Below are 15,540 nucleotides of genomic sequence, written 5' to 3'. Positions count from 1 at the left end.
TGTATTTTTAAAGAATATGCAATATAATTGGATTTGTTTCTTTAACCATTTCATCCACCGTAAATTCTATATGTGCCATGGGAAACCACAACATCTACATACCTTTGAAATTAAGTGGCTGATTGCGTGTAAAACTAATTAACTGTTTGAGAACCAGGTGTATTTAGAATAAATGTAATGTATCTGTCAGCTGAAACCATAACGCAGATACATTGTTAGGACAAAGAAAAAATTCTATTTAAGATTAAATATGTTTCGAAAAGACCGGTCATTGAAAATAAAGGTATCGAATTGTGGGGATTTTTTTAGTGCCGATTTGACATTGATCACCAGATAGGCATCATATTACCTTTCTTGGTAATCACTAAGCAGTCATGCTTTCGTTCTTAAAAGTCTCCTAAAGCTTTTGCTACCAAACATCAGATCGATTTATTAGTTCAGAAGGAAATAGTTTCTGAAATTCTTTTTTTAAGGTAACATCTTTTTTTACTCAATAACACATCTTTTTCTAACTCTCTCTCTCTCATTTGATAACTATGGTAACGTACGTTCTGGACTCGCTTCCAGTTCACTAATAACATTTTTCAAATAACGGAGCTTCACCCGCACTTTTATATGTATCATTAACATTCATTTGATTGTTATTTCAATTTTGACAAACTACAGGCTGCAGGCAACTTAAGATAGCTAAATACTTCTCTTGATTAGTAATTCTAAAGTTTTTAATGATTGCTTATTTTCTAAAAGTTATGACATATACTATAGCAAGACATGCATTATACATATATATAAACTTTCAGAGGCATAAATAATTCATTTATTGTATAGGTAGGAAGATAAACTAGATTCATTTTATTCAGTAGATCATATTTTATGTTCCATGTAATGATTTTTAAACCAACTTAGGATATGGATTCATTATCAGTCTTATTATATATTATTATATTTATAATACAAATTAAGTATGAATTCTATTGTATAATATAATGAATGAGATTCATTTATTTAATGAATTAATTATATGCCTTAATTAATGTTTTATTTATTCATTATAGAACTGTCATTATCTGTTTTCTATGGGTACAGAACTAGCTGAACATTCTGAAAGCTTTTAAAACTGTTCATATCTGTTCATTGATAATAAAATACATTTTTCGAAATACTACAATTTTACAAATACACAAGTATACATGTTATATGGTATAGGAAACAAGAATCAATTTAACCCTTCCATTTTATAGAAATATAACTTTAAATGTTTATGCTTCTTTCCATTATGATTATTTATAATAATATTTAGGATTAATAATAATTTGTTGAATATATATTAACTAAACACTAACAAATAATAGAATTGTAGTGAATGAAAACATGGGCGGGAATAATCAAATATGTTTCAATATAACATTACAGAATATCTCGGTAAAATCTGAGAACCATACAGTGAATACTCCATTTGCTAAATGTCAATCAATTGTCTCGAACTTTGTTGTTTCTTCATTACCATACTACTCAATCTCTGTTCTCATTCTCTTCTCTTCTTTTCGGTTTTCTCAATCTTCTATCGCCAATCATTCCACTTTCAATTGGTGAAACATACTACTTATATCTATCGACATCTGTATCATACACCACAAAACGATACCGTTATTAATAGGTAGGTTAAAAAAAAACTATCATTTGAAGTGAAATTAGACAATAAATACTAAAATGATGGAAGTGATTGTTGAATGTACTCTATAATGTGTGTAGTCTAAAAGTATAGTGAAATATTTATTCAGAACAACATATATAAACGAATAATATTGTTTCCCATTAGATGCTCATCAGGCTTTACTCTCATATATAGTAATATTTATATGCCTGATGAGGATTTAGTCGAAAACAATATTGTTCGCTTAGATATGTTGTTCTAAATCACAATATGAGAATTTTTCAAACATTTATTTGTTACTACTCAATTGTTAATGGATATCTAACTGTCTTCATTATAAATAATATCCACATAAATAATTACTATGTTTAGATAAATTCAATCTACTTAGATATGGTATGCGAAACAACATTGTCTGTATTTACTGTTAAGTAGAATTCATTGTAAATATACAATGGTTAATATATCACTTTTATAATTTAAGAGTCTAGTTAGTTCATATATATATTTAGAAATATAAATACCAAATCAGTAATAAGGTTTACTTAAGCTAAATGATTATCATGGATTATTGAAATGTTCATATGTATAGAGACATGTCTTGATGAACAAAATTCTTCCTTAATCATCATGATGTCAATCAATGCATTAATTATAACTTCAACTCTTTAACTGTATTCTGAAATGATGAATGTTTCTTTTTTCTTCATCAATTTGTAATGGTTTACGTTATGTCATAATACTTTGTTTTGTTTCTTATAAAAAAACTAACCATCTAACAGTAACAGTATCCAATGGAATATATATATATATATATATATATATATATATATATATATATATATATATTCATCAGTGGTTATAATGTACTTTAGTATTTGTAGTTGTGTTTTAAATGGATGCGATTAGTTATAATAGTTCTAATAATAATATGATGTAATAATGATGACGGTAATTCATTAACATAATTGTTCACTTGTAAGTATTTATGTTAATTTTGTCATTATTCTAACCAAATAGTATACTGATAATATCTTACTTATTTGTGATGAATTCATTGATGGGGCTTTAAAATAAAATGAAATTAGAGTAAAATAATAATACTTTAAAATGTTTAGAATATATATAATTTTTTTGAAAAAAACTCAGTTTTGTATTGGTTGCTCTCAATTTTCCTAATTGATATTTAGGACTGCAATTAATCAGTTTGTTATTGGTATATGTGTATCCTGTGTGAAATACAGCAAAGATGAATAGTGACTAGGAGTGGAATGCTGGATACACGTTTTATCCTATTCGGGATATATCATTTGGATGTACCTTGTGATTTAAGGCAATATCGGGGCAATCCACACAGAATACACATATGTCAATAACAAATTGATCAATTGAAGTCCTAAAAATCAATGGTAAGATTCAAACAATCAATACAAAAATGAATTAAACTTCAGACCATTGCATAAGATAGTGGTTATCTGAACTTAGTAGCTAAGTGGATAACACAATGGCGTTTGAAGCAAACATTACTAGGTTCAAGTCCTGGGGTGAAATTTAACTTTGCGATGCATGTCTGTCCAGCTGTTAAGTCCCACATAAGATGAAGCGTCATTCCTGGGTCCTACTGTTAGCTATTATCCATCTCTGCTTATATTTCTCTTTTCCGATGTTCTGGTTATTAATATATATATATATATATATATATATATATATATATATATATATATATATATATATATATAGTAAGAATCCAGTTGACATACGAATTTGCCGAATATTTTATAGACTGTTACATTTACCTCATAAGCCTGTGTATACGTCTTTATTTAGTACTGGAGAAAACTAGCAGGTATCTTGTATGTGAAGATTAAGAAACTAAATCTAAGTAGTTCAAACCATATAACATTTCTAAAAAACTAATTGCCTGGATTGTAAATTTTTAAAATCATGGATAAATGTAACTCCACTAGTTTACTATATAATTCAGTGACTGGTTCAACTCAAATAACATAATTAACGCATGAAATTTAAAAAAAACATAAGAATAAGTCAGAGATACTTCCAGAAATTATTTTTTAAAACTAATATCAATGGAAGTATAACTATAAATCATTCAATTTAAGTTTAATACTTATTAGTAATCCTCACTGACGGACCCAAGATTTTCAGATCTCGTTCCCAGTACAATAGTATTAAAGCCAGCTATGTGACATTCCTTAGTTTAAATCTTTAATTTAAGCCGATTTGAAATGTTGCTTAACTATGATTAACGTTCTATTTATGGTCCGATCTAGAAATTCTGCTTATATTAGATCACTAGAAGGATGATGAATGTCATTTTACTGGAATGATCTTATGTTAATCGTATACATTACATAAACATATAATGATATCATGAACAGATTGATGTTAGACCACCATTGAAAACCCGGAAGCACTAGACGGCAGTTTCGTTATAGTATGGGACTCCTCAGCAGTGTGCATCCACTGAAGATAATGGCGGACAGTCGTAGATTGATTGAAGTCAGACATTAACGCTGTTGCATGTCGAGTCAGTGGTCTAGGGGTTCAGTGTTCACGCGCGAGACCGAAGGTCTTGAGTTCGAGTCTCTAGTTTGGGATTTCGGATGTGCACTGTTGAGGAGTCTCATGCTATAACGGAACGGCTGTACAGTGCTTCCAGGTTTACAATAGTAGTCTAACATCGATCAATTCATGATATCCATCTGAACGTAATAATCTCCACAACCTTATACAGACATTTATAATTGTTTGTTAGACTATGAATTATTCAAAATCAGTTTATATTACTAGGATAAATTTAGTTAACTATTTAAGATAAATAGGACTGGTTGATACAAAGATTTATATGATGTTCTATTTTCACCATATTTTAAAATTATATAAGAACCAATTCATCATGTCTCATTGAGGTTACAAAACTCTTATCATGAGTGTCATTGTTAATGCTCATTTAATTCAATAAAAATATCAATGTATTTGTTTAAAATGGGTTACTGTATAAATAAAAATGTAGCAGATATTTCTTCTTAAATTTGAAAGATTATTTTAAGTGGTTATTTTGGTGGAGTTTTGTTCTCTGAGCTGGATGGTTTGGTCGTGGAGCTTTCATCGTTCTTCTGAACGACATCATCAGCACAAACTTCACATAGAAGTGAAGCGTTCGAATTTCTCCATATGTGTTTCACATATCATCCACCTGAGCTACAAATCTTCTCCACCATCTTAAGTGGTTATTTTATCAAGAAAACTGAGTAACTACAATCAACAATATTTTACATTTAAAATAACATTTAAATCCTGTAAAAAAATAATACGTAATAATACATCTTCCAGTTCACCTAATATTGTGAAGCAAGGTATATTGGCCATAGCCAGCGCTCACTTTCAACTCGGATAAGAGAACACGTCTTAGTTTGGTTCTACAAGGTTGTGAGGAAAGTAGTTAGGAGTTCTATACTTAAACATCTAATCGATCGTAATCATTCTACTGACCCACAGTTTGATTTTAAAATTGTATATACAATTCGTCCAAATCTACCTAGATTTCTCCGTACCCAACTCCTAAAAATAGCCGAAGCTCTTATCATCCATGAATTCAAGCCTAAATTATGCGTAAAAAAGAAGTGCGTCCTATCGTTATCGTTGCCTTGCCCTTAATGATTATTGTTATTATTACTGCATTTCCCCTTTACTTATGTCTCATATTATCATTATTTTATTCATAAATGCTTATCATTTTCTTTATTTTTTATACCTCTATAATTTTTAATGACCTTTAGTTATTGTAACCAAAACATTTTAATTATCTTACTATAGTCGATAGCATTCGATCTGCACTAATAAGGACTAGACACGCGATCAGTTGTGATTATATCTCAGTCCTACAGGAGGTCGGTCGCGGCTCGGATAGCTCAGTGGTAAAGTCTCCGATTGTGAAGCTGTGTGACACGAGATCGAATCCGCCAGGGTTCACCAGTTCCCTCAAGATTATAGGTACACTTTGCTGACGAGTTCCGAGTAGCATGAAACCCAGGTCCAAGGTTTCCTGTCAACTACCGCAGTGTCGAGTCACCTAGGCTGGTGGCCACATTGAAACATGGCTGATAACATTCGATCTGCACTAATAAGGACTAGACACGCAATCAATTGTAATTATCTAACTACATTCATGTTATAATTCGTTACTAACTTATTAAATCTATTGTTATTATTCGTATTACGCAATCTCGTATTATAATGCTTCTGTTACGTTAGTTAGGTTATTCGTGTTCATATTGCCTTACGGAACTAGTAGTTTAACAAAAAATTTTCATATATATACGATTGTACAGCTTGATAATAGATTCATTGAAGTAAGATCCATTCGCTGAACTTTGTGTTTTTACTACTAAGTAAGTAATCATATTTTTAAGGTATATAAATTATCCTTTTATAATATGACTATTTAAAAACTTGTTATTCACATACAAAAAACATTCATTTCACATTTTATTTTCTATCCAATCAAAAGTTGAATTTAGTTGTTGCTGTGTTTATTTTATAATTTTAACAAAAATGTCAAATCAGAGCTTATTTCTATTATCGTTGTTTTTCTTTTTAGTAAAAAAACAAACAAACAAACAAATCAATAAATTTTCCCTGTCAAAAAGGAAAAAAAAACAACAACAACAAACAAACAAAACAAATCATCAGCAACGGCTTTTTTTTTCGTATTTTTCTAAAAAATAAATTCACCTATTCATTCAATAAAGCTAAAAAAAATGAAAAACCTGATACATAGTTAACATCAAAGAATCATTTATAATTATGAATTCAAAAGAAGAATAAAAAAATAGAAAAAAAAATAGAGAAAACACTGACAAGTTTAACATTATTAATGTTTGAAAAAAATCAACAACGGGGAAACACTCTGTATTATGAAAATGGATAAAACTGGGTGGTATATTAAAGTAAGAATAAGATTGAATTAGAGAGTACAAAAAGTGAATCATGCCACCCCCGCCTGTTAGTTTCTCTCTCTTTAAATGTGTTTGAGTAACTCACATATACACACACATATATATATATATATGATTTAAATGTAACAATAGAATAATTTATTGTATACAATTATAATAGGGGAAAATCAAGTCAAAACACACTTAAACATAAATAATTTTATTGTTAATCAATAATCAATAAATAATTAAATAAAAAATATAGTGAAACCGTAATTAAATAGAAATTGAAATGGTTTATTTCGGTGAATATGTATATATATTAATATATGAAAATAGATAGTTTTATGTTGTATAACAACAGTCTGTGAGTTGTTTTATACAGTTGGACAATAAAAATGATTTTGTTTACCTTGAATACGTTTTTTATAGCTGAATGAAACCAGCATTAAAAATTGTTTCTATCTCCATTATTATTATGAAGAATCTAAGTACTGTGTAATTATTTCGATAAATTGGAATGTATTCATGCAGTACAAATATTGAAATATAATCTTTGTCCAATTTTAGTCATAAATTATACAACAACAAACGTCATACGCTAGTCGACACTTGCCATGAGTGGATTTGTAATGTGGTGTATGCTACTGATGTCGATAGATGTAAGTAGTATGTGTCGTCATTCGAAAGTGAAATACTTGGCAGCAGAAGGTTAGGAAGATGGAAGAGAAGAGAGAGTGATTGGTATGTAAACGAAGGAACAATAATGTCTGAGACAATTGATTGAAATTTTTCTAATGAAGTACTTACTGTATGGTTCACAGATGTTCTGTAATGTTGTGTTGAAATGCATTCAATTGTCCCTACTTGTGTTTTAATTCCCTACAGTACTACTTTATCCGGACTGATGTACTCAGTCTGTTTCGTAACTGTAAATCATAATGATTTCTTGATTGAGATCATGAACCGATTGATGTTAGACCACCATTTAAAACCTGGAAGAACTGGACCACCGTTTCGTTCTTTTATGGAACTTCTTCTGCCCTACCTTTTGTTTTGAAAGCTTTTATTAGCCTTTTCAGTCAAAGTGTGTCATCAGTGTTAGTATTTTATAGAGATTAATGAATATTATAGTGCACTGAACTTGGTTAGATGAGCAATGAAAGTTAAAAAGCAGTGTAACAGTTGAATTCATGAGTCGATTTGAGCTGGACCACCATTCAAAACCTAATAGCACTGAGTGGCCACTTCGTCTTAATGTGACACCTCACATCATTGCGCATCTACGATCCTGCGCGTGGGACTCAAAACCAGGACCTTCGGTCTCGCCCATGAACGCTTAACCTCTAGGCCACTGATCACGGCTTCTCATTAGAACTCCAGCAAGTCCATCATGAAGCTAGTCACTAGTGAGCATATTTATTAAAACCTAATTTGGGACACCTCATTAATGCACATCCATACCTCCACCAGTGATCGAACACGAGGCCTAAAGATCTAGAGGCGAAAATATAACCTCCAAACTATTGAGTCACCATCTAGTGGTTTATACCTTCGATTTCCATCAACTCGCCTCATACTCAGAATAACTCATTACAAACGTTTGTTCCTAACACTACTATACATTAAAAATGAACACTGATCTTAACTAATTGGTAAGAATTCTTACGAATAGAATCACAAATTTATTCTGTTCAATAAATCTTTATGTTATTTCTATGTTCAATACAACCAAAGATTATAAGATTTTCATAATTCTTATTCATCATTATAGTAATCGCCTGAAATTCAATAGAAACTAACCCGTTATTATTGATCGAAATATAGATTTATAAGATCATACAACATTTTATTGAAATAGGATATTCTTTATCAAAAAAACGTTGTTTCTACTTACTGGGAAAAAAAATACTAGGACAAGTAATAACAATTTCATCTTTACGCTGAAAAAAATAGAACATAATTCACACATAAACAATTTTCTTAAGTTTCACTTCATAATTGACATTTCCCAAATATGACTTACTGACTTATTTATGCCTGTTACTCTCGATGGAGCATAGGCCGTTGACCAGTATTCTCCAACCCACTCTGTCCTGGGCCTTCTTTTCTAGTTCCACCCAATTGTTGTTCATTTTTCTTATGTCTATCTCCTTTTCATGGCGTAATGTTTTCTTTGGTCTTCCTCTTTTCCTTTGGCCTTGAGGATTCCATGTGAGGGCTTGTCTTGTGAAGCTAAAAAAAACGCTAACCAGAAAAATTATTCCCAAATATGAACTTATTATTATTTCTGTGTTTCTCTTCATTATTTATATTCATCAAGTGAATTGTATATTTTATCCCTCATAGTTTTGTGTATATTTACAAAACATCATTCTCTCTGTTGCTTCTTTCTATCGTTTATTCTTTTTTATTATTATTATTATTGTTTTTTTTGTATATCCTATTCTGTTCTACTCTGTTTTGTCCAATTCTTTTCAATCTTCTTCTGTCACACCTTGTTACATTTTTTTCCTTATTTTGACTTCTGTTTTTATTTCTCACCTGGGAGAAATTAATGTATATCTATCTATCTATCTGTTTTTAATAATAAAAATAACTGTTTCAGGAAATTACACTGTCTTTGTATATCGAACAAGTTCATTCATAGATGTGTGTGGAAGACAGTTAAGCAGTCGGTGATTTCGGATTATGATGAATTCAGTTATGTTATTGTAAAATAAAAATCACTTATAATAGATATTATAAACCTTCTTTTTTTCGAACATTATAATAGAACCATATATTTTTGTTTGTTTGACGTCTTGGTGATACATACTATAGGACTGATCCCTAGAAGTACATTGAGGAAAGCCCCCAACTGCGTCACAAGACAAGCCCTCACATGGAATCCGTAAGGCTAAAGAAGTAGAGAAAGACCAAAGAACGCATTACTCTGTGAAATGGCGACAGATATGAGAAGAATGATCCAAAATTGGATAGAACTGGAAAGGAAGGCCCAGTACAGAGTGGGCTGGAGAATGCTGGTCATCGGCCTATTCTCCATTGGGAGTAACGGGCGTAAGTAAGTATACATTTTTTGTGCGTATTATTTATAAATTCTATTGTTAGAAAATTGTGCAAATATGAGATAAGTAGATTTTATGTGTAAATAAATGACAATGAACATAATTTATTTTAATTTAATTGACATTCTGCTTTGGTTGTAAACTTTACCAAACATTGGTTTCAAAACTATTTCTATTAGGATTTCTGTTCTTAAAGCATTTATCTATGTTGTAAACAATCTCATTAACTGTAATATATTTTGTTAATGAGTGTTATATTACTGTTGATATAAATCTAGTTTTTCGATCTAATTGTAGTTAAATTACGTAAACTAAACAATTAGGGCAATGTTCGTAAGATAGGTTTGAGAATTTCTATTATTCTCAACAAAACTCGATTGATATAGGACAATGGGGAGTGTTTACTCATTATATATATATATATATATATATATATATATATATATATATATATATATATATATATATATATATATATATATATCTGTGCATGAACTAGTATCCTCATACTGGGTGTAATTCTTGGAACATCTTACCGTGAATTAATTTTAGTATTACAAATCTGTTTGTATTACAAATACACTACCCGTAGATAAACCGTACATAAAACGTAAATGATAGCAATCATTGTTATAGCATTTCTTGATATTAGTTTTAATATGATTATTATTGATTAAATTTGCGTTATTTTCAAACAGCTTTTATTTGATCTATCATACGTTTGACAATGTTTTGACATTAGTTTGTACAATACATTTTCATCAGTTTTTATCATTATTAAATGTAAACTTTATTAGCCTTTCAAAATTATTGGGTACATAATATTTACTACTTACATAATCTGTATTTCGAACTGAATATCTTCTTCAAACATAGAATACAATCAAAAGAATATCTGGATATGTCAAAAAAATGAAAGCATGAGAACTACTTTTATATATGATTAAATTTCGTGGTCTTAAAGAGAGGATTCCAATTGAAATCACTACAGAAATGTTGACATATTGAAACTGATAATGGTCGTGTAAGCTAAAAAATACATTTCAATTATAACACAATTACTAAATTCGTGGGATATGGGAGATTTGAGACCCAAAATTGGTTTGCTTGTAATTGTGTGACAGAACAGTTTACTTTTAGCTGTGACAAAACACGAGATACTGTTATGAGATAAGCCAATATCGTCCATAAATCATGAACAAACTATTCACAGTTTGAATAAGAGTTTTGAGTTTAAAAAACGAATACATAACAATAACTTAAGCAGAAATTATATGACTTTATTTGATGTGAAGCTTTAATTTACTAAGGTCTCACTAGAAGATATGTCTCACTTTGGATGCAGTCACACTGATTAGATTCAGCTTCTGAAGAAAAGACTAAAAAAATTACTATTGTTATGCATAAAAACTGCATCATTTCAATTTAATGGAAAGGTTTGTAGTTAAACAGGCGTAGTCGTAGATAGTCATATAAGCCTGATGTTCTCTGATGCTTTTCTAGTGCGACTAGTAAGTGCTGAACTCAAATATATATGAGAAAACAAATGTTTATATGTTTAGAATATCTTGGCAACATCCTTAGTGTGTGTAGTAACAGAAACACACCGTTTTATGAAACTAATTTAGTTGTTATAATGTGAACAAAATACCTACTCTGAGAATCTAACTTTGACGATAAACAGCTTCTAGCTTCCTTTATTTTCATTTATCTATTCACCTGTACATAGAGAGACACGTATGTCGATAGAGTAGAGTGAATACTATCTGAAAGAATCTTTAGGCATATGTTGGTGAATGTGAGTGAATGACGTGAAACTACTCAAAAGAGCAGTGATCATTCGAAGGATTCTAATATTGCTTTTCAAGCAATTAATATATATAATAATGATAACGTCTATTCTATGCAGATTTAGGATCTATTTGTCATCTTGATATATATTAAAATGACTTTAGTCAAATCATTGATTAATTCATTGTTACTCTTTCTTCTTTTATTTTTCTTGTCCTTTACGTTCAATATATAAGATTTTGACTGTTTGACAAATAACCCTTACTCTTCATTATAAACTTCATTTTTTCATGATGAATTCATGCGTGTTTATTTGATTCACGTTTTTTTTCATAATTTACAATTACTATGACTACTCTTATTATTTTAATATTATTAAATAATAGAATACCAGCTGTTCACGTAATTAATAACGTTTTCTCAAACCGTCTTCAGCTATTATTATAATCAATTTATCATTTATTTGTTTCTTATCGTTCTCTTTAAAGTAATCCATAATTTGCACATTTTTATTACTTAATCACATACTGGTCTCAATTTTGTTGATTATATTTGTCTATAAATTGAACCTCTATATGTGGAAAAATAAATTTAAACATGTTATACACAAAATTACATTTAAAAAGTATTTTATTTACTTAGAATAGTCAGTGCATCTGTTGAAAATTTGAAGCATAAGTTGTTGGCCCGCCAACAATTATAAAGATAAGCATGGCCATCAGACAAATCAAAAGTGGCAAAACAGTGAGACCAGACAACATTCCATCACAGGCAATGAAAGTAGATTTAGCAGTAACTGAAAAGATGCTCAACATTCTCTTCAGCAAGATTTGGGATGAAGAACCAGTACCAACAGTCTGGAAAGAAGTACACCTGATCAAGATACCGAAGAAAGACGAACTCGGCACTGTGATAAATACAGGGGCATCACTCTTCTCTCAATACCAGGGAAAGTCTTCAACAGGATGTAGGATTCCGTAGATGCCCAACTTTGAGACCAACAGGCTGGATTCCGTAAGAATCGGTCGTATACAGACCAAACGGAAACTCTACGGATTATTTTGGAACAATCAATTAAATGGAATTCATCACTCTACATCAAATACATTGATTACGAGAAAGCATTTGGTAGCGTGAACAGAACAACACAATGGAACCTTCTTTGACACTACGGCGTGCCTCAGAATATAGTCAATATCATACAGAATTCCTATGATGGATTAAACTGCAAAATCGTGAATGGAGGACAATTGAAAAAATCGTTCGAAATAAAGGCCGGTGTCAGACAAGGTTACTTACTCTCACGCTTTCTCTTTCTCCTGGTGATCGACTGGATCATGGAGACGTCAACATCTGAAGGGAAACGCGGGATACAGTGGATATTTAGGATGCAGTTGGACGATCTATACTTCGCGGATGATCTGACCCTTCTATCCCAAACGCAACAACAAATGCAGGAGAAGACGACCAGTGTAGCAGTAGCCTCAGCAGCAGTAGGTCTGAAAATACACACAAAGGGAAAAGAAGGGTTCTCCGATACAACACAGCATGCACCAATCCAATCACAATTGACGGAGAAGATTTGGAAGATGTAAAATCCTTTACATACCTGGGCAGCATCATTGATGAACAAGGTGGATCTGATGCAGATGTGAAGGCGCGGATCGGAAAAGCAAGAGTAGCATATCTGCAACTGAAGAACATCTACAACTCAAAACAACTGTCACCCAACACTAAGGTCAGGATTTTCAATACAAATGCCAAGACAGTTCTACTGTATGGCGCGGAAACCTGGAGAACCACGAAATCTATCATCCAGAAGATACAAGTGTTTATTAACAGTTGTCTAGGCAAAATACTTCGGATCCTTTGACTGGACACTATTAGCAACAACGTACTATGGGAGAGAAGAAACGAAATCTCAGGGGAGGAAGAAGTCAGGAAGAAGCGCTGGAAGTGGACGGGAAACACATTGAGGAAAGCACCCAACTGCATCACAAGGCAAGCCATCCCATGGAATCCTCAAGGCTAAAGGAAAAAAGGAAGACTAAACAACACATTACGCCGGGAAATGGCGACAGATATGAGAAAAATGAACAAGAATTGGATAGATCTGAAAAGGAAGGCCCATGACAGAGTGAGTTTGAGAATGCTGGTCATCGGCCTATACTCAATTGAGAGTAACAGGCATAAGCATATATATATATATATATATATATATTATACACGTACTAACGTTTTCTACTTTCCATTTGCATTTATACATATAGATTGAAGTTTGTCATATTACAAATTTAATGTCAAGTTCAAATAATTCTATAGGGAAATTGTTTAATGAATAAATTCTGATCTTTATCATTCTTTTCAATCAAGGATTAGATAGGGAATTTCTTATTTGATAAACACAACTTATAATTATATAAAAACACAAACTTATTAATATGAATATATCAATTTTCATTTATCCAGTAAGCTCTAGATAAGTGTTTAAAATGGACTAGACGTGATTATTTATCGTTGAGTGGAATCTTTTTTTATAAAATAATCAATTAATCAGGTATTAAATAAATTGAACGTATCCATGTTTATATCAGGTAATTAGACAGTAAATGTTAACATTTTCTGTTAAAGATAATACTGATGTACAAAAAATATATGCTAGACATGAAATTGTTGCTTGGAGCCTAATATCGTTGCGATTTAAGGTAACTGTAAGTTTAATTACTGTGACACACTATAGAATGGAGTGCGAATTCAATAGTTTAAGGCTTTGATTAAGTGTAGACAATGTCCAACTAGTGAATCCGAAACAGGGTGGAATGCGTGTATTGAGTCCCACTGCTAACCCTTACCCAAACGTTAATAAAAAACATGAATAAATAGCAATATCGAAGTAACTAATTCCAAATGAAAATATAGAAGTCTTTAACCTCAATAACTGAGAAATACAAACGGACAAATAGTTTAGTTCACATACACTGATTGTTTGGATCTTAACATTGATATTCGGGACTGCAATTAATCATTCTCTTTGGTATGTGTTGATCCCTTGCAGATTGTCTTGATATTGATTGCAAGTCACAAATATTTTATGCAAAGATGGATGATGACTGGAGGTAGAATCCAGGACGCACGTTTCATCATATTTGCGACTCATCAGCGGGGTGTACCTGGATCCTAAAGTTGATGTTCACCCATCACACGTACTCAATGCTTTCAGCTTCAAATTGCATTGCGTTATCTGGACCCAGTATCCTCCATCAATCTCTACTCAAAATACTTTACAAACAGGTGTCAGATTTTTATTAGGAACTCACTCTTCCTTCAGTGCATTGTGGTAATTTTGAGAACTTCGAATATGTATTTCAGTAGTTTCCTTTAGCTCACAAAGTATCACAGCGCACCATTTATCTTTCCACAGCAAATCTGCTTTTCTGTGAGTAATCGAATACAAAAGACGCTCACCACTCTGTGAAGCTTGCCTCGAGATGGCCTTATTTCTCAAGTTTTTTTCATATCATGAATGGATTTGCGGCCAATGTGTTTCATTCTATTTCGGACTACACTGGGAGATGTACATGTGTTTCAGTTTTACGTTCACAAAATCATAGAACTTAATAGTTTCTTCAGAGTAATAAAGTAATACTTAGCGGTATATTGTAAGAACGTCAACACCAAGATAGAGTTATCTACTGATAATGGTTTATTAGTGCATCAATGACTACTTATTTTATGTGATGTTCAACATCACAGATATTTGCCTAAGTAGCATTCTTAAATCTTATGTAAAACTTATGTCATGAAAAAATTGTGGTGGGTTTTTGTATTGACCCTAGTAATGATAAGCCAATGAATTTAGTAGGTTCAAAAATATCATGCAATTAACTATTAATAATGTTCATAGACATAAGGCTACTGTTCAACTAATTACCCTTTTTCTGTCTAATATTATGGGTGTCATAAGTCATAAACACACATACATCATCTTAAGTTGATACAAATCTTATCAGGACAACAAGAAAGGTTGATAAGATGAAAAAAATAATAATAAAACGAAATAATATTTATT

This window comes from Schistosoma haematobium, chromosome 4 (genome assembly GCF_000699445.3).
Source record: "Schistosoma haematobium chromosome 4, whole genome shotgun sequence".
NCBI classification, from domain to species: domain Eukaryota; kingdom Metazoa; phylum Platyhelminthes; class Trematoda; order Strigeidida; family Schistosomatidae; genus Schistosoma; species Schistosoma haematobium.
This window is presented reverse-complemented; position numbering follows the sequence as displayed.